The following is a 21,153-nucleotide window of genomic DNA, read 5'->3' on the forward strand; positions in this document are numbered from 1 at the left end:
AATACCCTCATCAAATGCAGTGCCGGGAAGTAAAGGGAGCACACTGGACTGCACTGGACATGCGTACAGTTCCTGAGGGAACAGAGCCACCCAGAGTCCTTCATGCCACCTGCTCTCCGGAGACTCCGTGGCTGGCCCCTGCTCGCTGGCCCCTGCCCCAACTGAACCAACAGCTTGGGTTCTAAGGCCACACCGTCAGCACCCCTCTGCCTGCATCTTTCTGTTCCACTTTAGCATCTTGCATGATCCTGCCCAGAGCGGCATGTTCCGTGAGACTTTTCTAATGCTCCCAACAGAGGATGATTTCTCACAGAAATATTACACAGTCTTGACTGTGGTCATAGTCTCGTCATTGCAAGGAGCATGACACTCCGGTTGAAACTAGACCTGAGTCAAGGGGGCAACCCGGCTTAACTCGGAATTTGGAAGTTCACTAGTCAATCAGTCCCACGGTTGTGAGTTTTCAGAAGTCTCTCTCTTTATTAATTCTCCCTTCTTCCTGTTCTTCTCTGTGCTGACTTATTCTTCATTGAATCCTTTCTTCATGGGGGCAAAAAAAAACCAAAACAAAAAACAAAAACAAAATGAAACAAACAAAAAACCCCAAAATACCCTCAGCCAAAAGCTCGATGATTATATCCTGAAAATTTTAGATCAAGCCAAGGAAACCTTTTCTTAGAATGTATCTGACTGGCCTAACGTGGGTGGTGTGCTCAACCCTCAACCCTCAACCCAGTCTTTACAGCCACCAGCCTAGAATCCCCACACGCTCTCTGAAACCAATCCAGTCACGAATGGTGTATATGGAAGGGCACAGGGAGCCGCCCGATGGAGAGGAGCGGATACTGAGAATTGGATGTAAAATGACTACTTCCTGGTTGTGTTTGCTTCCGCAACTCCCTCTCGAGGGGCGAGAGACTTGTGATAAATGTGTCAGTCACACCACTGAAGCTAGTGTCCTCATTTTTTTTTTTTTAAGTCGCTCCATCCAAAGCTGTCTCAGGGCTTTGTCGTGGTGTGTCTCCCCTCAAGCTTTTATTTAGATCTCCCACTAATCAGTTCTACAGGGAACTGAGTTTATACAAGTCACAATTAACTGTGAAAACATCGAATTCACTGTTCTTGCCCCTTAGATCTTTGTAAGATTCTTAATCACAATAGAAACCCATAATTTATTTAAAAAAAAAAAAACAAAAACCCAAAGTACACTTTGAGGAGTGCCTCTCTGACCCCTGCCTTTGAGTGTGCTATTTCTCAGGAAACAGCATGTGTTTACAGAGAAACATCCCTGCACATCTGGTGTGATCTTCTAGTTTCTCAGTTCGAGCCAAAAACAGAAAAAAAAAAAATGGTATCATCTGTTTCTCCTTTCTACATTTTGAAAACTATTTTCTAACAGATGTCAATTTAACATCTTCTGGCTCCTTGCTGATAGCCAGAAACAACCGTACTGGCAGCTCCCAAGACGGTTAAAACTGTGTTCATTTTGTAGTTGTCAGTAATATTTTTACTCTAGGGACCCTAGTTCCCTAACAGGAAGGAGACACATGAACGGAGGCTTAGAGCAGGAAGAACAAACAGAAGACGGTGTCTGCAGTTACACGGCAGTGCAGCAGACAAAGCTTTCAAACATTTTTTTTTTTCCCCTTTAAATCAGAAAGTCAATGGCACAGGTCGCAGACTCACTAGCTGCTCCTGGCAAAACATGGGAGGTGTGTCACTATCTCGCAGCTGAGTTTCTCCTGTTACTCAACCCCGAGAACATTTGGAAGCAGACTTAAAATGCTTTAGCTGTATGCAAGACTACCTACCGTGTTCAAAGTGTCTCCCACACTCCTTCTCCATTTTGACCCTTGATAGAATTTAAAGTGCATTAGTTTCTGTCAGGGGATTCCTAACAGAATGATATTTTGACATTTAGTTTTGAAAGAAGGGGTCTAACTGTTTGTCCTAGGATAGATTAGAATTCTTGTCTGCTTTAAGGTAACCTAATACCCAAATAAATATTTGCCAACTTAATTTTCAGACGGAGCAATTTGGAACCTCCAGGTGTTTGGTGGCGTGTCTTTCCTCCCTCACCCTGGTGAATTTAAAGCTTGTTTTACCCGGCAACAATACGCCGTGGGCAACCACCCACTGAAGTATCACTTTGGGCTGGTGAGGGTCAGGAGTCTGCTGTCGGGATTGACATTTCCCTAACCTCAAGCCCAAGGCTGGATATTGAGTGGATAGAATTCATCCTGGCCCGGTTCCTCTTGGGTATCTTGGGTGACCCTACACAACTTACAAGGATCACCACGTTGGCCTCTATAAAGAAAGACACCATGAAATCAGGTCACGCACTCCTACAAAAGGTTGCTGTACGTGTACACAACACATACTTCGATCGTATTCATGGAGCTCCTACAGTCTCCTCTGCCTGTCCTGCTGATCTCCGGCCTCCTCCCACGTAGCACCCCCTGCAGGAGAACTGTGAAGAGAGGTTTATCTAAAGTAGGAACTCCAGTGCTCTCCGTCAACCGTCACTGTGCTGCTGGTCACAACGTGCAACTTTTTCAGCAAGGGCCATAGTTGTGCCCATACGTGTGTATTGTGGAAAGAGATAGTTTCGAGTAGCAACCCCCAATTGACTTCTTACAGAATTACTTGATCTCTGCTTCCTTGTTTGGAAAACGGCTGGCTTCCTCCCACTCAGGCCTGGAGTGAAAAAGTCAGTATGATACGGCACAGAAAGCTTGGCGAGTACCTGGAACGTGAGCGTAGCCACTAACGTGGTCTCAGAATCTTTATTTCCGTCTCTCCGGAGACCAGCAGGGAGAACAGACTCAGCTAAGCACCTCAACTTCTTGAAGCTTTGGAAATTAAAGGTAAATTTCTCAGCAGGTTGTTAATTACCATAGCAGGATGGGGAAGGGCCTTCCTATGGTTGCCACATCTTTAGCAGCAGTACCTAGTGACGTCTAGATTGTTAGCCTGTTAGGGGTGGCCCTGAGGACAATGATGTCATGAAGCCCTCTGGTGACAGCTTTTGCGTGTTGATAGAAGAGACGTACTTCATATTTCAAATCACGTTCCCCCCGTACAAATTTCATTTTCCCAATTTGTGAAATAAAAGCCCTAGAGGGGTGCACATATATTTGTGTGGCATTTTGCACAGAAGCTATATGTCACGGAGAATGAACACAAGTGTCAGTTCAATTCTCAGGGTGAATCAACTGCAGATTTCGGAGCGAGCCCCTCCTGTTTCTCTCCCTTCCTGCCTCCCCTCCCCTTACCTCTGCCCCCTTTCTTCAGATGTGACAGGCACTGAACACACAAAGAATATTTTCTGTTAATGGGATAGCAGATGAAAGGGATTCAAATACGTGCTTTGCTTTGACCTATCGTGAAAAGAGGTGAAAGCTATCCCACGAAAAGTCAAGCGCTGTAAAAATATATTGACTTTCGGTTCACGAGGGAGTTGTTAGGGGTTATGTCCCGAAAACTTTTTGACACACTAACAGAAGTTAAATAATTCCAATTTCAACTTTCAGAGTCTGTTTACTGAAGCTTTTATTAAAAAGCAGTTGTCGTGTTTCTCCTTACCGGAGCGGACAGAGGGCAGAGCACAGACCTCCCTGGCAGCTGTCAGAAGGCGTTTACTGAGCACCAGGAGGCTGCATGAGCCTTCCTTTTTTTGTCAAGTTAAATGGAGACAGTCATGGTTTAATTGCTTTTGTACACTTAGACTGTGACCTTCAGCTATGACCCTCATTGGGGGAAGGGGAAGAAGTGATCACTGTCACCACAGATCCCTTTATGGTATACAGGAGTGTATGGTGGATACAAATAGCAATGCCTGGACTGTTCCAGGAAATGGGAATGACACAAACCAGCATTTGAGTGGATCGTTTCTTTGCAAGATCTTCCTTTCGAGCAGCATGTGGTAAATACATGTACCTGCCTCTCAGCCCTTCAGATCTGAGATCAAACCCTCGTTGACTATCCCTTTCACATATTTTGTACTGAAACAAAACAGAAACAGAGAAACAAAAACCACACTCTCCTGGTTTTTTCCCATTTTCCTCAGGAGTAACCTGTCATAAATGATATTACCATTTGCTGTAATTCCCCTACAATTGGAATGTTCACATTTCTTCTTTCCTTCCTTCCTTCCTTCCTTCCTCCCTCCCTTCCTTCCTTCCTTCCTTCCTTTCTTTATTTATTTTTGGTATTTCTTGAATACACGTTTTAAATTTTAATGTGGGAAAGTTTCTATTTTTTCTTTGTGTTTTGTAGTTTCTAGAACATTTCTTCCTAAATCTGGGATGAAAAGAAACTTACGTTTTCTTCCCATTCCTTTGAATGGTTTCGAATATCAAAGTTTTAATTGTCTTCGAGTGTATTTCTCATTCAAGTGAGATAAAACTTTAATTTGAATTAGATTTGTTTTGCCCACACAAATAATCAATTGTCTTATCTTTGCTATTCTACTACTATTTTGTATTTATATAGTATGCAGTTTAATCTGTATAAAGCAATTGAAGACAGTTGTAAATCTTCAATTATTATGTACTGATTTTGTATCACCTCATTTATTTATACAGAAGTTGTATTGGCATTTTAATTTGCATTTATCTAATTTGCTAGAGACCTATATGATATTTAGGTTTTTGTTCACAAACATTGTATACCTTTTCGTCTTTCAGGACTTTTATATTGTTGAATAATATTTAACAATTTTCTGTATAAGCCATGTTAGAATTACCTTGGTTTAGTTTACAAACCTTATAATGGCACCATGCCATAAATTATATTTTCTAATTGGTTATTGTGAATATATAGTGAAAATGATATAGATTTCATTTACTATTACCAATTTGTAATATTTAATAACATACATTTCAATTAAAAATAGACATGACATTGACTCGAATGAAGATAATGTCATGGTTATCTGGATATAGATACAGATTATTAATTATTACGTAACAGTGCTACCGAAAAAGTTACTGCTCTTTTAGTTTAAGGTCATAACATATTGGAGTTAGTTTGGCAAAGACCTAAAGACCCCATCTAGTGGCAGCTTAAAATGAATTGGATAATGTAGTTCTATATTTCCTTGTATAACTGTTTACTTAAAAAAAAAACTTGATAGCAATCAATATTGTTCCTGTAAATACCACGAAAGATCAAGGGTTAATTTGAGACTTCAAAATTAATTATTTCTTCAGTTTTTATGCTTTGGGTTTTAGGATTCAAACGAGGTTATTCCCATGGGACTAAATAGGTACGGCCCCTCATTCTGGAACCAAAATGTATATGAGGAAATTTAGTTTTCAAGATTGTTATTCAGGGAGTTATAATAGGCCAGCTGTCACAATGTTTCAAAAACCAAGGTTATCAGCAGCTGGTCTGAGCCAGTCTGTGTGACCTCTATAATAATGTGGTCCTGAGATCACACCAGGAGGGCCACTGTATACACAAGGGCCCTTAGACTCAAGTCCATCTGATATCTTACCATAGCTATTTCTTTGTGCAAGGCAAGAAATCTTGTGCGTAGTTCAACTCACTTTTGAAAGAATCCACGTTGGACCATCTTTTTTAGTCATTTGGGGAAAAAAGTCAGTCCAAAACACACTCAAGGTGGATTATAAATATAAATATATAAATATAAATGTGAAAACAGCTTAAAGTTTATGTGTATGAGTGTTTTGCTATGTGTGTGGCTGTGCCCTTCACGAATGCCTGGTTCCTGCAGAGATCAGAAGCAGGTGTTGGTTCTCCTGGAACTGGAGGTACAGACGCTTAGTGAGCCACCATGTGGGGTGCTGTGCCTAGAACCTGGGTCCTCTGTACAAGAAATTCTCTTAACCACTTAGGCACCTCCATACATGTGGGGAGCCTTTTCAGTTTTTGTGTGGGAAAATCTTTCTAATGACCAACAGTAATTCTAAGTTTAAAGGTTGACCAAACATTTCTATAGAACTTTTTAAAGTAAACTGAAGCAATGGTATTATATTTTGGCAAACATTTTAAAGTGATAGTGCCTACCTTTAGTACGATTATGAACGAAGGTGTCCATAATTGGCATTCTGTATTGGTATTCAGCTTGCAAATATATTTGGAGTATGATCTCCCAGGGGAAGTCTGGCAATGCTAATAAAAGTGTGTGTGCGTGTGTGTGTGTGTGTGTGTGTGTGTGTGTGCACGCTTGTGTGGGCGTTTCAGGGGAACTGCAGGAGTTCAGTGACAACAACAAAACACTTATAAGAATGTTCTTCACAACAGTATTCAAAATATTAGCAAAAAAAGTAAACATTCCTTCATTGATAGGCAAACTGAGAAACTAATGAGTTTACATTTATAGTAGAGCTTCGTGACGCTCTTAACACTGATGGTACAGAATATTTGAAGACTGTTAAAATACTTTATTTGAATTTTAATTAACCTTATTATAAAAATCTTGGAAATGAAAACCCTTTTAATCTGAAATTCATGTAAAGATCCACAGCTCCAGAATGCCTATCCTAAATGAATAGTGGCTCATCAAGATGTATAGACTTTGGGTCTGGTTAGTGTTCTGGTTAATTTAAAAATACTTTTAGTATGTTCAATAATATTGTGTAACAACATAACTAAATAAGAACTCTCAGAATGATATTAAATAGAAAGCAGGAAGGGAGCTGTAAATAATGTAAGTTACAAAATCTACTTTTGATTTCATGCAACATCAAAACATTAGACTGGGATTATTTCTCTACACATCATGATAGGGGCTGAATATCGTGCCTCACATTAATGAATTGAAGACTTATCTTCTGATAAGACAATGCTATCCAGGAGTAGGACATTAGCTGGATGACTAGGGTTAGTGAATGGAGCTATGAAAATGGGGTCCTCATGGTGGAATTAGTGTTCATAAGAAGGATACTAGAGAGGGCCTCTCTCTCTCTCTCTCTCTCTCTCTCTCTCTCTCTCTCTCTTTCTCTCCTTGTCTCTGTCTCTCTGTCTGTCTCTCTATTAGTCTTCTCTTTGTTTCTACTCTGAGTCTCCTTCTTCCTCTCCCCCTCCTTCCTTTTCTCCCTCACTTTCTCTCTCTTTCTCTGTGTCTCTGTCTCTGTCACACACACACACACACACACACACACACACACACACACACACACACACAGTAGCTCTAGCTAGCACCTTGATTTGGGAGTCCTGGTTCTAGAATGGTGGGCAGCATCTGTTATTAAGTCCCTCACCTGTGGTATTATGTTTCAGGTTCCTAAACAAACTAACAGAATGCTTACTCCTTTGTTATTTTAGCATGGTCTCTAAATATTCTATGCAGACATATTGCATTCAGAACGTGAGACTGTACAATGAGAATATTTGGGAATATACGATTATGATATCAGAAAAACTCTTCAGTATACAGAGGATTCTGTGAGAAAGTCACCATTAGTTAAAGCAGTCGCATAAATCTTGCCTATGATTTCCTCAATGTATCTTTATTAATTTTCTCTGCACACTTAACTGTTTGACCTATGGTTAAGTTTAACAAGATAGATTGAATACTTCTTAGTGTGGAGTGTCTGCGATTGATACGGCTTCTGAAGATGACACTGAGAAGCAGATGTGCTTTTTCCTACCTGACCGCCATTACTATTTGTAGACATCGACACTCTTATTATATGTCCAATTATAGTGAACATTCAGCGTTCTGCCTTAGAATCATATGCATAATAATGATGATATAGTATGTTACTTTCTTGCCCAGCACATTTTATAATTATCCGTGTGTCTGCTTTCAAATTTCTAGAAAGAGCTTTAAGCTTAAAGTACTGTTTCTGTGGTTACAGTTATGTCTAACTATACCAGAGATGGTGTTCTATGTCATGGCTGTACATGATGATTTACATGTACACAGGCTTGTGTGTACACCTATACACATGCCTTTGTCACCTTTAGTCTCATGGTCACAACATCCCATGGGCATGCTGGTGAGGTGACGAATAGAGAGAGGGCGGCTTCATGTTTCACTGTGAGATTGGGAAATACAAGCCTGTCAGCAGCAGGCTTAGAAACATGTGCCACAGAAAGTCTCTCTCTTCAGAGACAGAAATTCACAGGGTCAATGGAACATTCAAAATGCCTGGCCCTGTGATGTCTGTTCGTCATCCAAACTACCTAATGTCCTTGGACAGGCTCCCTAATTGTATATAGTATATAATATATATAATTATATACTTATAATCACATGCCCCACCTTGCCAAAGTGATGGGAACCAGATGATTTGCATTCCCAGATTTCCTACAAGGTGCAGGCACATGACTTCACTTCCCCTAACTATGCTCTCCTTGGGAGACAGACTTAGGGGGACCACACCAGGAGGCAACACACCTGAGAATGCCAATCTTTTGATGAGCTGGGTTTTTAGATTCATTTCCTGAGGACCAGAGAGATAATGTTTCTGCCGAGCAGTTTACTACCACAGACTAGCATCCACAGTGTCTGCTACAGGAGCAGTTGGGGATGGCTCAAGGATGCTCAGGTTTATAGCAAAATTAAAAAAAAAGAAAAAAAAAAGAAAACTCTGTAGTTACAGTGTTACAACCAAGGAGTCTTACCAATGCCGTAACAGTTCTTCCTCCTCAAAACAAAACAAAACCTAACCCTGGTGAAACCCCAGTATCCGCTGTTTAACCCGCATGGCCACCCTCCTATTCAGAGACACTGAGGAGGTAAATGCCATGTGACTCACTGCTGCTTGTTCATTTGCGGAGCTCTGGTGATTGAAAAGAAAAGAACTTTCCATACAAACAATTCCTCTGCTCTCAAGTTATCAGCAAAATTCATTCTTCCTGTTTCCTTGGTTTTACATAATCTGAGGATTCAGGCAGAACCTAGGAAGCCTCCACTTTCCTTATTAACACACATTTGATCTTTGCGAACCTTGCAAACACTCGTTGATTGGGTCCTTAACCACTTACTTCCCAGTGTGTAAATGTCCGGAAACATCTATTTCATGCTGCACGTGGGGCTGAATGTCACAAAAACTCAGAAATCAGTCAGAGCACATTCTCAACATCAACAGCAGCAAGGGAGCCTGTTTAATGAGCGCTCTTGACAAGTGCCTGTTCAGGATGAAGGAAGGAACGCCAGGACACATTTCCACTTCCGGGATAGTAGAGACGCGTCAGGCTCCAATGGCTGGAATTGGAATTTAAAGGGATTATGCTTGCAGTAATGACCACGGCTTCGTATATCACACTGCTTATATCCTCAAAGTTAACTTTTATTTTTCACTTGATAGAAGGCTATACCGCCATAAACATTTATATGTTATGAAAGTTATTATTTTTTTTAGCTAAAATTTATTGGACAGTTAGTGTATGCCGGCATCAAGACTTTGCATCCTGTGGCTATTAATCACTCTCGACAGCATGGAGTTGATATTGTCAACGGTATTTAGCGATGAAGTGATTCCTAAGGAGGTTAATTAATTGTCCAAGGAAATACAGCTACTAAATCACAGAGATGGGACCCGATCCCAGGCTAAACATGAAAATCCCTTCAGTGAATTATGAAGGCCGTGAGTCATCTTGCTAACAGTTTTATGTCAAGAGTCAAGGGAATAAAAAGGAAGCTTATACGACGAAGCAGCTCTAGGAAAACTGCGTGTGCGTAGACAAAAACTTGTATGGGAACCTGTCACGCGCTTCTTGCTTCTGTGTCCAAGAAACTAAGACAACCAGGTGATTGGGAGGAAATCTATAGGGGAGAAGGGATGGTCGGATTGGGTGTGCACGTACGTGTAAACAGGTCAGGAAACTTGAATTGCATTCACTAAACACAGACTACCCAGTGTGGGAACACTGGCTCTGTTCTCTGCATCAGACAACGGGAATCTCCCTGACCCGGTTATAATACATCTCTCTGTTTTAGTAGTAAAAAGAGAGATGTGGTAACACATACAATAGAAGGAGAGAGAGTCCGGATTTCGGTCGTCCCAGGAAGTGCAGAGCAAACAAAGGCAGGGGGAACAGGAAGTCAGTACTTCATGCATCACCTACAGGGCTGTATGCTCACGCCTCCAGGGGCGGGTCTGCACTGAGTCCTTAAGGGCATTGTAGAAAGAGCATGATCTGATATTGACTGTCAGGGCAGGAAAGGCAATGGTTTATTCAGTCCAGGAAGGAAGCGCATTGTCCTGGAATCCTACAGATTATCGTCTTCCGTGAGTTGTGAAATTAACAGCACTCTTCTGAAAAATGAGTGCTTGGAAAATGTCCACTAGTGAGATACGCCTAGACATCAGTTGGCCATCAGTGCAGTGCCTGGTGCCTTTTTTACTTTCCAGAGTGAATGGCAGGAAGAGAGAAGTGCAAATGAAGGATAAATACAAGGACCTCAGGGATGGCGCTTCTGGGAGGGGATTACCCAGGAGATGTCTGTGAGGTGATCCATAGAGAGGAACGTGCATATAAGAGCAAGAGGGTAGAAAGCCATCTGCATGAATACTTAACGATCTAGGTGAATTTTAAAAAGAAGTTCAAAGTAAGATTTTTTTTTCCTAGTGATACCCATTGATCAAAATAGTCAAAATAGTTTAAAGTTTAATTTACCGCTTTTGAGAGTCAGGACGACATGCTAGATTCTGCTGTCACTACAGACATAGGATCTTTCATCCCAATAGCATGCTTTTCAGAATGATAGCTTTGGGCTGGAGAGGTAGGTCAGCAGTTAAGAGTGCATCCTGCATTTGCATGGTACCCAAGTTCCGTTCCCAATACCCACACAGGGTAGCTAGCAACCACCTCTTCCATCGGCAGGGTTTAATGCTCTCTCTGGACTCATGCAAGCACCTGTGCTCCCACACATGGGCAGATCTCCACACATTCACATAATTAAAATAAATCCTAAAACCCCCTGGTTTATTCAAAGGAGCAACAGTTGTTTTAAAGAGCTCATATGTAATGGGAAAAATGTTTTGGTTCATGCTTTGAGGAGGAAAGCTTCTGCATTAAGAGAAGTTCAGTGGAGGTTTGTTGGAGAGATGGCCCAGTGGTAAAGAGCATTGGCTGCTCTTCCAGACAGAATGGCAACCAACATCAGGTTAGGGGAGACATGTGGTGATATTTTTCTCTCCCAGCTCCTTCATTCCTTCAGAGATCATGAGCTGTCCCATGAAGAGACGAGCGACCGACCCGAAGATTACTGTCAGCAGCCACCTGTGAACACCCATGGATCCCAGAGGCCCTGGCTGGCTTAACAGAGACGTGAGAAATCTCAAGAGAGAATTATGAAGCTGGTCCCCCATTGCGGATTCTTGGCTCTCAGAAATGGTGTGAGAAGGGAGTGTTTGTTGTCTGAATTGGGAGGTAATTTGTATCTAACAATATACAATATATCTAAGTCATCTAGGACAGAGATGAACAGTTAAGGGACACAGCAAAGCCACAGTGTAAGGAGTCAGAGCTCATATGCCTTAACTGTTCTGAAATCTCAACAAAAAGTTCCCTTTGGGTTCTATGAACATTGACAGAGTGTCCACTTCCTGTTGGTCCAGATTTTTCTCTTCCTTCCTTCCTTCCTTCCTTCCTTCCTTCCTTCCTTTCTTTCTCAGATTCGTGTCAGATTTACACCCTCAAAGGATTGTGCAGTGCTCCTGGTGACGGCACGTGAATGGTTCTCTGTCATGGGAAAGCGATCAGAGTGGATCCTGGAGACTCCATGTGAACTCTGTGGGGTTTGACAGACACAAAGGTGCTTCAGGATTTTTCCCCAGAAATGGGGGCGGGGGGGGAGGCTTACCTTCATAACCACTACTTAGAGCAGATGCAACTTCACTTCTGTTGAAATAAAAATTTTCACACACTATATTTCGATCATGTTTTGTCCTCCAATTCCGCCCAGATCCTTCCCACTTCCCTCCCCACCCAACTCTCCTCTTTTTACTTGTCTCTCTTTTAAAACAATCAAACGATAAACAACACCCCAAGAAACACAAACCCCCCCAAAAACCCACAAACACGAATCAAAACAAATAGACTAATAAGACAAAAGTTACCAAAACAACAACAACAAAAAAATTTTAAAAACAAGTCCATAAAATTACCATTGAATCCATTTTGTGTTGGACTCCTGGTCCTAGTCCTATATACCCAGGACTGTGGTTGAAATTCCAGTGTAGAAAACAGATCTCCCCTTGGCCAGCAGGTGTCAGTTGCTATAGTTTCTGGGTTAGGGATGCGACATGGAAGCCAGCGCAGCCACAGCTTCCAATGTCTATGCACGCGGCCTCGCGCTAACTTTTCTATGGGGACTGGTTTAGTTTATATGTCTACACTACTGGCATTATTATCGTTCTCGTGCTAGAGATGAGCCCACAGGGGCAAGGCCAGCTAACGTCTTGAGACACTCAGCTCTTAAACGACAGAACCAAGGGCATGAGCGGACTGGTTCACTGGCAATGCCTGATCTCTGAACTACGTACGTACGCTGTGCGTGGTTTGAAGAGGCTGTTTCGACCTGTCGACTTTGGAGGTGAAGGTGTTTGCTTTTTCACACAGAACTCCTGAGCCCCTGTTGACTCCAGCATTGACGCTAAGGCGTCTAAAACTTCAGTTTTCTTGAACAGACCCACTTACGTAGTCTACAAAAGAAAATAGTGATTCTTCCGTTTAAAAGTAAACCCATGGATAACGTGGCTTCCCTGTCAATGCCCAAGTTTGTTGTACATGGAGAGCCATCGGAGATTGTCCCATGTGAGCATCCCATGTTCTCTCCATTGCTCTTGGCTTTATGGCGGAGTGCTTTGATTTGTTCCTCCCAGAGCCCAGTTGCTGCACCTCGTTTCGTTATTTATAGCATACGCTGTCCACTCTCTTGCGCTATTTTATTTCACAAGGCTCTTCGGATACCAGTTTACATGAAAGATGTTATTTGAAATGAAGTTATATTGCAAGCTACATTATCATAATTTCCTTCTCGCTTTGGTCCTACCGCATCTTATACAGTGGCTTGACGTTTGATGCGGAGCTGAAATTTAAATGGAAAGGGTGTCTAGAATTGATGCTCATGCGTTGCTTATTTAATCGGCTGCTGGGGCAATCCACTGTTGAGCTCTGTTCTCAATATATTGCGCGGTCTGCTCTGACATCCGTCTTACTCTTCTCACACGAGGAAATTGGCACTCTGTGTGTATCTTCAAGTGCAGCATAAGGAGGAAGTTGTCTGGCTTTTAGGGTGGCATGGCAGGGTATAGCTGAATAGAGCTACAGTTATGGATGGTTGGTATTGATCTGTTCAGTCCGTCATAGACTAATTGTTTTGGTCCTATTGTTTCTGCTATCTGTTCATTCTGTTCCTTTACTGTTTATTTATTCTGGAGCACTTTAATACTTTTGGATACAGAGAGAAAGAAAAAAGAAACAATTGAACTGATTATGTGAGTGTCTGTGGCAAGTGGGTCTTGTTGGAGACATAAGTAACAAGGCTGACACTTGTTGCTGAACTGTGTACCTGGTGTGGGTTTGTGCACTTCTGTCAATTAACCTCCAGGCTCAGAGTAAAAGTTGCCTGTTTTATTTTTCTAGGAGAGCTGCCGTGACCACACTACAACAGACGATCATCATGCAACTCTCATCCACAAAAGAACTCACTCGCATAGGGGTTTTGCTATGAAAGAGATATGCTGATAGCAGCTGGCATATGAAATCTTGCTTCTTTGCTCCAACCTTTAAGTTTCTAAAGCCATCTTTCAGTTTAAAGTTTAAGGTTACCTCCCGTCTCAGCTCCCAGAACATTCTGTGTCTGGTAGCCCTCTGGCAGTGGATGTTATATACGATGCCCAAGACTATGGCATATACTCCCTGAGAGAAGAGCTGGCTCTCGGTTCACGTTTTGCACTTCTTACTTTATTTGGCACAATTTCCTGTAGAAAGTATATATTATGTTCACAGCAGCCTTATCTATAATAGCCAGAAGCTGGAAAGAACCCAGATGCCCTTCAACAGAGGAATGGATATAGACAATGTGGTACATTTACACAATGGAGTTCTACTCAGCTATCAAAACAATGACTTCATGAAATTCATAGGCAAATGAATGGGACTAGAAAATATCGTCCTGACTGAGGTAACCCAATCACAGAAAAACACACATGATATGCACTCACTGATAAGTGGCTATTAGCCCAAAAGCTCAAATTACCCAAGATACAATCCACAGACCACATGAAGCTCAAGAAGAATGACCAAAGTGCGACTGCTTCAGTCCTTCTTAAAAGTGGGAACAAAAGGGTTGGGGATTTAGCTCAGCGGTAGAGCGCTTGCCTAGCAAACGCGAGGCCCTGGGTTCGGTCCCCAGCTCCGAAAAAAAAAAAAAAAGTGGGAACAAAAGTATTCAAAGGAGGGGATATGCAGACAAAGTTTGGAGCAGAGACAGGAGGAATGGCCATTCGGAGCCTGCCCCACCTGGGGATCCAGCCCATGTATATACAAGCACCCAAACTAGACAATATTGATAAAGCCAAGAAGTGTATGCTGACAGGAGCCTGATATAGCTGTCTCCTGAGAGGCTCAGCCAGAGCCTGACAAATACAGATGTGAATACTAGCAGCAAACCATTGAACAGGGTCCCCGTTGGAGGAATTAGAGAAAGGATTGAAGGAGCTGAAGGGCCTTGCAATCCCATAAGAACAACAATATCAACCAACCAGAGTTCTCAGGGACTAAACCACTACCCAAAGAGTACACATGGACAGACCCATGGCTCCAGCTGCATATGTAGCAGAGGATGGCCTTGTTGGGCACCAATGGGAGGAGAAGCCCTTGGTCCTGCTAAGGCTGGACCCCTCAGTGTAGGGAAATGTCAGGGCAGGGAGGTGGGAAGGGAGAGTGGTTAGGGAGGGGGCACATCCTTATAGAAGAAAGGGAAGGAGGATGGTATAGGGGACTTATGGATGGGAAACCAGGAAAGGGAGTAATGTTGAAATGTAAATAAAAAAATCCAATAGAAAATGAAATGCTTTAATAACCATTTAGTATAGGATTATACTTGCTTTCTCACAAGCAATATTAAAAAAGTAAATAACTATATTTATGTATGTTAAGCTACTATAATATTATTGGTATGTAAACAACAATAAATTCTTCTAGTGATCCTTGGTGTTAGGGCAGATAGAACTGAAAAAGATCCAGAAAAACATCAAACTCACCTGATTTCATGGGAAGGCCATGGCTTAGAGACCTAAGGGGATCTGGATTTCACATCTATTGTAGTAAGATCTTGGGCAAATAGTTTTCCATTTTTTGAGTTAAAATATTTTGACAGTTTCTCTGAATATTAAATGAAATGATGCATGGAACAGTGTTCTGTAGAGTTTTAATGTTCCCTTTGTGCTTACTCAGGAATCTCTCTCTCTCTCTCTCCCTCTCTTTCTCTCTCACACACACACTCATATGAAACGAAAGTTTCTGGAAATGTCATGCGATGTAGATTCATATGGTGTTTTGCTGAGACAAGACCCATGGGGGGGGGGGGACACTCAATGTTTGGAGAGAGTATAAATAAGTAGGACTCTGTGGACACCGATGACTCTCTTGCATAGCTAGCTTGGCAATGCTTCGTTGGTCTGGAGTCTTCATCTTTTCTGATCTTCACTTTGTTGTGAGAGGCACAGCGGAGAACTTCTGGCATCCTGGCTGATTCTGGTCACTCCTGCTGACTCATGCTAATTTGGTGGAGGCCTGGCTGTTTCTGCTGGATGCTATTTGTGTTTGCTATCCTGACACTCCTGAACTAAACTGCTGGTATCTTGACAAACAGAGGTTGAAATTGCCTCAAAAAACCTACTTCTAAACAGGTCCATATCCCCTTGTCTTATTTACCACCTTTTATCCCCTACCTTGGGATGGCGGGCTAGAAGTGGAGCGTGGTCAAGGAATTCAAAAACCCTCATTAAAAGTAGTTTTAAAACTATCTAAGCCCCCCCCACACAAACACACACACCATACACACACACACACCACACTACATACACACACACCACACACACATATACACACACACACCACACACACATATATACACACACACAAACACACACACCATACATACACACATACATACTCACACACACATACACACACACCATACACACACACACACAGTGCCAACTCCAGATTCTATTATTTATTTATTTATTTATTTATTTATTTATTTATTTATTTATTTTCGTTCCCTCTCATTGAAAATATTCTTTCCTCACATAATATATCCTGATTAGAGTTTCTCCTGCCTCAATTTCTCCTATTTCCTCCCCAACCCTTCTCCCCTCTGGGTCCACCCCCTTTCTGTACTTCATTAGAAAAGAGCAGGTTACTAAGAGACATTAGTAAAATATAACAAAATAAAGTATAAGAAGAAAAGACTAATACTATGACAAATCCAAAGAAGGAAAAGAGCCTGAGAGAAGGCAAGACCCACCGCATGTGGCACACGTGGGTCCACCAGCTTGGCTACCATCTACTCCATCTATGAACCGCTGGTGTCGTTGAAGAAACCCATGCTCCAGAACCAGATCCAAGAACAAGTCATCACCACAACCTGAAGCATGGCTGTGATGAAACCAGTGCCTACCATTGCAGAGAAGCTCCCTGGAGCCCGAGAGACCCCTGGAGGCTCCAAGGGCAGACGAAGTGGTGGCAGAGAAGTCTACAGGGCCACAGTATCTCTAGAAAAACTAGAGGAGGGTGGGCTCACGGGAAGATGCTTTTACAAAGCAGACTCATGAAACTGGAAGGAAAGATGGCGGAACAGAGCGGGTGCGCGGAGGAGAACCGTGAAACTACAGGCTACTAGGCTGTGGTCCACGCTATAGGCAGAACTCAAGCGGAAGTCCATGATCGCTGCTGCAACTGCGCTGACTAGAAAAAGGATTAGGAAGCTTCTTTTGCAGACTCACAGTTGAGAATGAGAGACATTCTCATTTCTGTGACAACCTGCCCTCCCCCTTCCTCCCCTACAAAAGGAGCATCCTGGACAGGAAACCATCGAAGAGAACTCTTAACAATTGTGATAAGGATGCTGATGTGTTGAATTTCACAGTGATGGCTTCTAGCAGGGGTGTCAATGGGGAAGAAATCAGTTGTCTTTTAGGGACTGGCCACCATCAAGAGTGTGACCAGGCTCCAGTAAGTATATGGGCAACAGAATTTTCTATTTTCTTCCTTTGTTTGGCGGGGGGGAGTCATGAAGGGAGAGGATGATGTGGATCTGAGAGGAAAGTGAATAGGATTAGGATGCATTATGTGAAATTTCCAATAATGAATAAAAAATTAAGTTAAGAAAAAATGCACTGCTCCCCCACACCCTCCCGCCCCCCAGGAAAACACTAAACAGGAAGCCATAATCTATACGTAGAGGACCTGGTGCAGTCCTGCACAGGTCCTGTGCATGCTGAGTTCATATGACCTTTGATACCGTGGATTTGGAGGGTCTTGGTGTCCTCCAAACTCCTAGGCTCTTATATACTTTCCCACCTCTTCTTCCATAGGCTCCCTGATCGCTGAAGGGAGAGATTTGATGGAGATATCCCATTTAGCATTGAATATTCCGAAGTCAGTCAGTCAGTCTGTCTGTCTGTCTGGCGTGCTCTCCCCACCCCACCCCCGTGTGTGTGTGTGTGTGTGTGTGTGTGTGTGTGTGTGTGTGTGTGTGTGTAATGTCCACTGCAGGAGGAAATTTCTCTGATGGTTGCTCAACAAGGCATTGATCTATGAGTATAGCAAAATATCATTAGAAATCATTTTAACACTATCTATATTTATATATCACACACACACACATATGGAGAGAGAGAGACAGAGAGAGATACAGAGAGAGAACTGGCTGGTTTTGTGTGTCAACTTGACACAAGCTGGAGTTATCACAGAGAAAGGAGTCTCCCTTGAGGAAATGTCTCCACAAGACCCAGCTGTAAGGCGTTTTCTCAATTAGTGATCAATCGGGGAGGACCCATTGTGGGTGGTGCCATCCCTGGGCTGGTGGTCTTGGGTTCTATAAGAGAGCAAGCTGAGCAAGTCAGGGGAATCAAGCCAGTAAGTAACATCCCTCCATGGCCTCTGAATCAGCTCCTGCTTCCTGCCCTGCTTGAGTTCCTGTCCTGACTTCCTTTGGTGATGAACAGCCATGTGGAAAGCCAAATAAACCCTCTCCTCCCCATCTTGCTTCTTGGTCATGATGTTTGTGTAGGAAAGGAACCCTGACTAAGACAAGGGTAGCATTTGGGTTTAACTGGGCTATCCAGTTTCAGGTTCTTGGTCACCCAAGCAGTATTAATTATGGCTTCTGACTTGTGCTGTGGGCCTTAAGTCAAGTCAACTTTTGAGTTGGTCACTCCCACAAACCTCGTACCACCATTGCCCTAGCAAATCTTTCAAGGTGAACAGATTGTGGATCAAAGGCTTGGTGATTTTACGTTTCTCTTTTGGTAGCGTGCAGCGTATCTTCCTGTACCAAAGATGCTAGAACGGGGCGAAGGCTCTGTGCAGGCACCATCTCGACCTCTCCATGTTCAATGTGGCGTCAATGAGGGCGTTACCCTCAGCAATGGGGCCTTGCAGTCAGTTGTGGAGAGCACAGATTTTTTTGGGGGGGGACATAGTATTAGAGCCAAATTTTAATAGGCAGTTGTAATTGAGCATCAGAACCTACATTCCAGGCAGATCATGGCTTTTTTTCCAATGGATGCAGTGTGCCCTCCCCACTTTGACTAATTTATGAGAGTTGAAATTTTGAACAGTAGAAGTGGAGCTCGCTTCGGCAGCACATATACTAAAATTGGAACGATACAGAGAAGATTAGCATGGCCCCTGCGTAAGGATGACACACAAATTCGTGAAGCGTTCCATATTGTTCACCAGTGGAAGGAAGCCCTTGGTCCTTGCCAAGGTTGGACCCCCAGTGCAGGGGAATGTCAGTGGGGGGCAATAAGGGGAGTGGATGGGGGGGGACACCCGTATGGGGGAGGGGGAGGGGAGGGGAAAGGGAAAGGGGGGGTGGGAGTTTGTGGATAGGAAACCAGGAAAGGGAATAACATTTGAAATGTAAATAAAGCAGTATATCTAATAAAAAGAAAAAGAAAAAGAAGAGTAGAAGTGACCTCCAGGCTCTGTCCTTCAGCAGCAAATGGCCCCGTTAGTGAGACACAGAATTGGGTCGAGGCACCCAGTTCTGCTGTGTCCATCAAATGGGATAAGGCGTGTGGGATACTTTTGTCATGATGCTATGTGTATTTCAAGACTATCGTCACTGGCCTCTTCTGCGTGAGCTCATGTGGAGCCTCTCACATCAGGAAGGAAAGCATATCTCGTGTAAATGTTACGTTAAACCACAGGAGTAGTTGGCTTAGCGTAAAGTTTCCAGAAAATAGTGTTCACTTTTACATTTTATTATATCTTAAATTGTGAGTGCCTCTGTGCGTGTGTGTGTATGTGTGCCTGTGTGTGCCTGTGTATGCGTGTGTGTGTGCCTGTGTGTGTGCCTGTGTGTGTGCCTGTGTGTGTGTGTGCCTGTGCCTGTGTGTGCCTGTGTGTGCGTGTGTGTGTGTGCCTGTGTGTGCCTGTGTGTGTGTGCCTGTGTGTGTGCCTATATATGTGTGTGTGTGCCTGTGCCTGTGTGTGCCTGTGTGTGTGTGTGTGTGTGCCTGTGTGTGTATGTGTGTGTGTGCCTGTGTGTGTGTGCCTGTATATGTGTGTGTGTGTGCCTGTGTGTATGTGTGTATGTGTGCCTGTGTGTGTGCCTGTGTGTGCCTGTGTGTGTGTGCCTGTGTGTGTATGCCTGTGTGTGTGTGCCTGTGTGTGTGCGTGCCTGTGTGTGCATGTGTGAGGTGTCCATGGATTCCAGAGGCTTTAGAGCCACTGGAACTGGAGGTTCAGGTGGTTTTGAACCACAGTGCTGGGAACTGAACTCAGGTCCTCTGGAAGAGCAGAAGAGCAGACTTGATCTTACCCTCTGAACAGTCTCTCCAGACCCGACATTAATTATTTTTACAAGTATGACGATCCTTTCTTAATACCATTTCATTTAAAAAACTATTTATTTACTCTGTTTCTCTTCCAAAGGCCAAACATGTGCCCTGGTAGTCGTTTCCCTTTGCTTCCTGTCTCTGGACCCTCCCTTCTCCCCACGTGACTCTTCCTTCCTTCTTCGTGTACCGTGCACCGACCATCTGGAGTCTCACAGATAAATCCTTGGAATTAAGGGGAACTTTGTCAGGGATTCTTTAGTAGCCCCCTAGGGAAGATGGCTGAGATTTTACGGCCTGGGTTTCCCTTTAAGAGGATTGCTATAAAAGAAAATGGTCCTGAATCATAACTTGTGCTTCTCGCCAGTTTACAGAGCTCCTTCGGCAGAACAAGGCTCTACAAGAAGAATCCCAAGTAGGCGCCTAATAAAAGAAATTCAGCTCACATTAAAATACTAGAATACCAGATGGTGGAGTCTAAGTATTATTCAACCACTGTTTATCCTACCCGGTGCTCATTTTAAATTCAACATTTTTTTTGAGAATTATTCATGGCGCCACGGTTGTATTTCATGCCGATAACAAGCTTCGTTTGGAGTGAATCACCAGAATGTGCCCATCATCCCCACACTTCCCTGGTTATTGTTAATTTCCATTGCAAGTATTAGTTAAAGTTGAGAGGCTTCTGAGGCAAATCAACATCAAACAATCGTGGACAATAATTGGTTCAAGCAATCTGTGGGGAGGGCAAATCATTAAACTTTACAGGGTGGAAGAATTCGCCAAAGGATGCAAGGCTCCATCTGCCAAAGCCCGAGCACACAACTGTTTGCTGAGCGAGCCTCTTCCTGTCTAGAGCCTGCCCCCCTGAGTAGGCAGTTTTTCTTGCTTTCCTCTAATGTCTGCCGCGTAACTTTTCAGAGGATGTAAAAGACAGTTTCATCCTCCACCCTTCTCCACGGGAATCATTGGAAAATCAGATACAAAGGCTTCTCTAAGCACAACCGCAAGCCCCGCGCAAAGTCCCAAGGCTCAAAGTCACGGTCTCTGCATCACCGCACTAGTAGACGGCCAAGCTCTTCCGCCCAACGCCAGTCTCTGCCGCGCGACCGTAGTTTATTCGCATTATTTTAGAGAAGCCGGAGCTCTC

The 21,153-nt window shown here is 43.2% G+C and overlaps 1 non-coding gene across 1 annotated transcript; it reads left to right on the top strand.

The window, feature by feature from the left end:
* Positions 1-18,787: 18,787 nt before the first annotated feature.
* LOC120094974 (U6 spliceosomal RNA) lies at positions 18,788-18,894 on the top strand. The gene has a single exon (XR_005489640.1). It is a non-coding gene; the product is annotated as a U6 spliceosomal RNA (small nuclear RNA).
* The last annotated feature ends 2,259 nt before the right edge of the window (positions 18,895-21,153 follow it).

The sequence above is a fragment of the Rattus norvegicus genome, chromosome 9, assembly GCF_036323735.1.
Source record: "Rattus norvegicus strain BN/NHsdMcwi chromosome 9, GRCr8, whole genome shotgun sequence".
In the NCBI taxonomy this organism is placed as follows: Eukaryota; Metazoa; Chordata; class Mammalia; order Rodentia; family Muridae; genus Rattus; species Rattus norvegicus.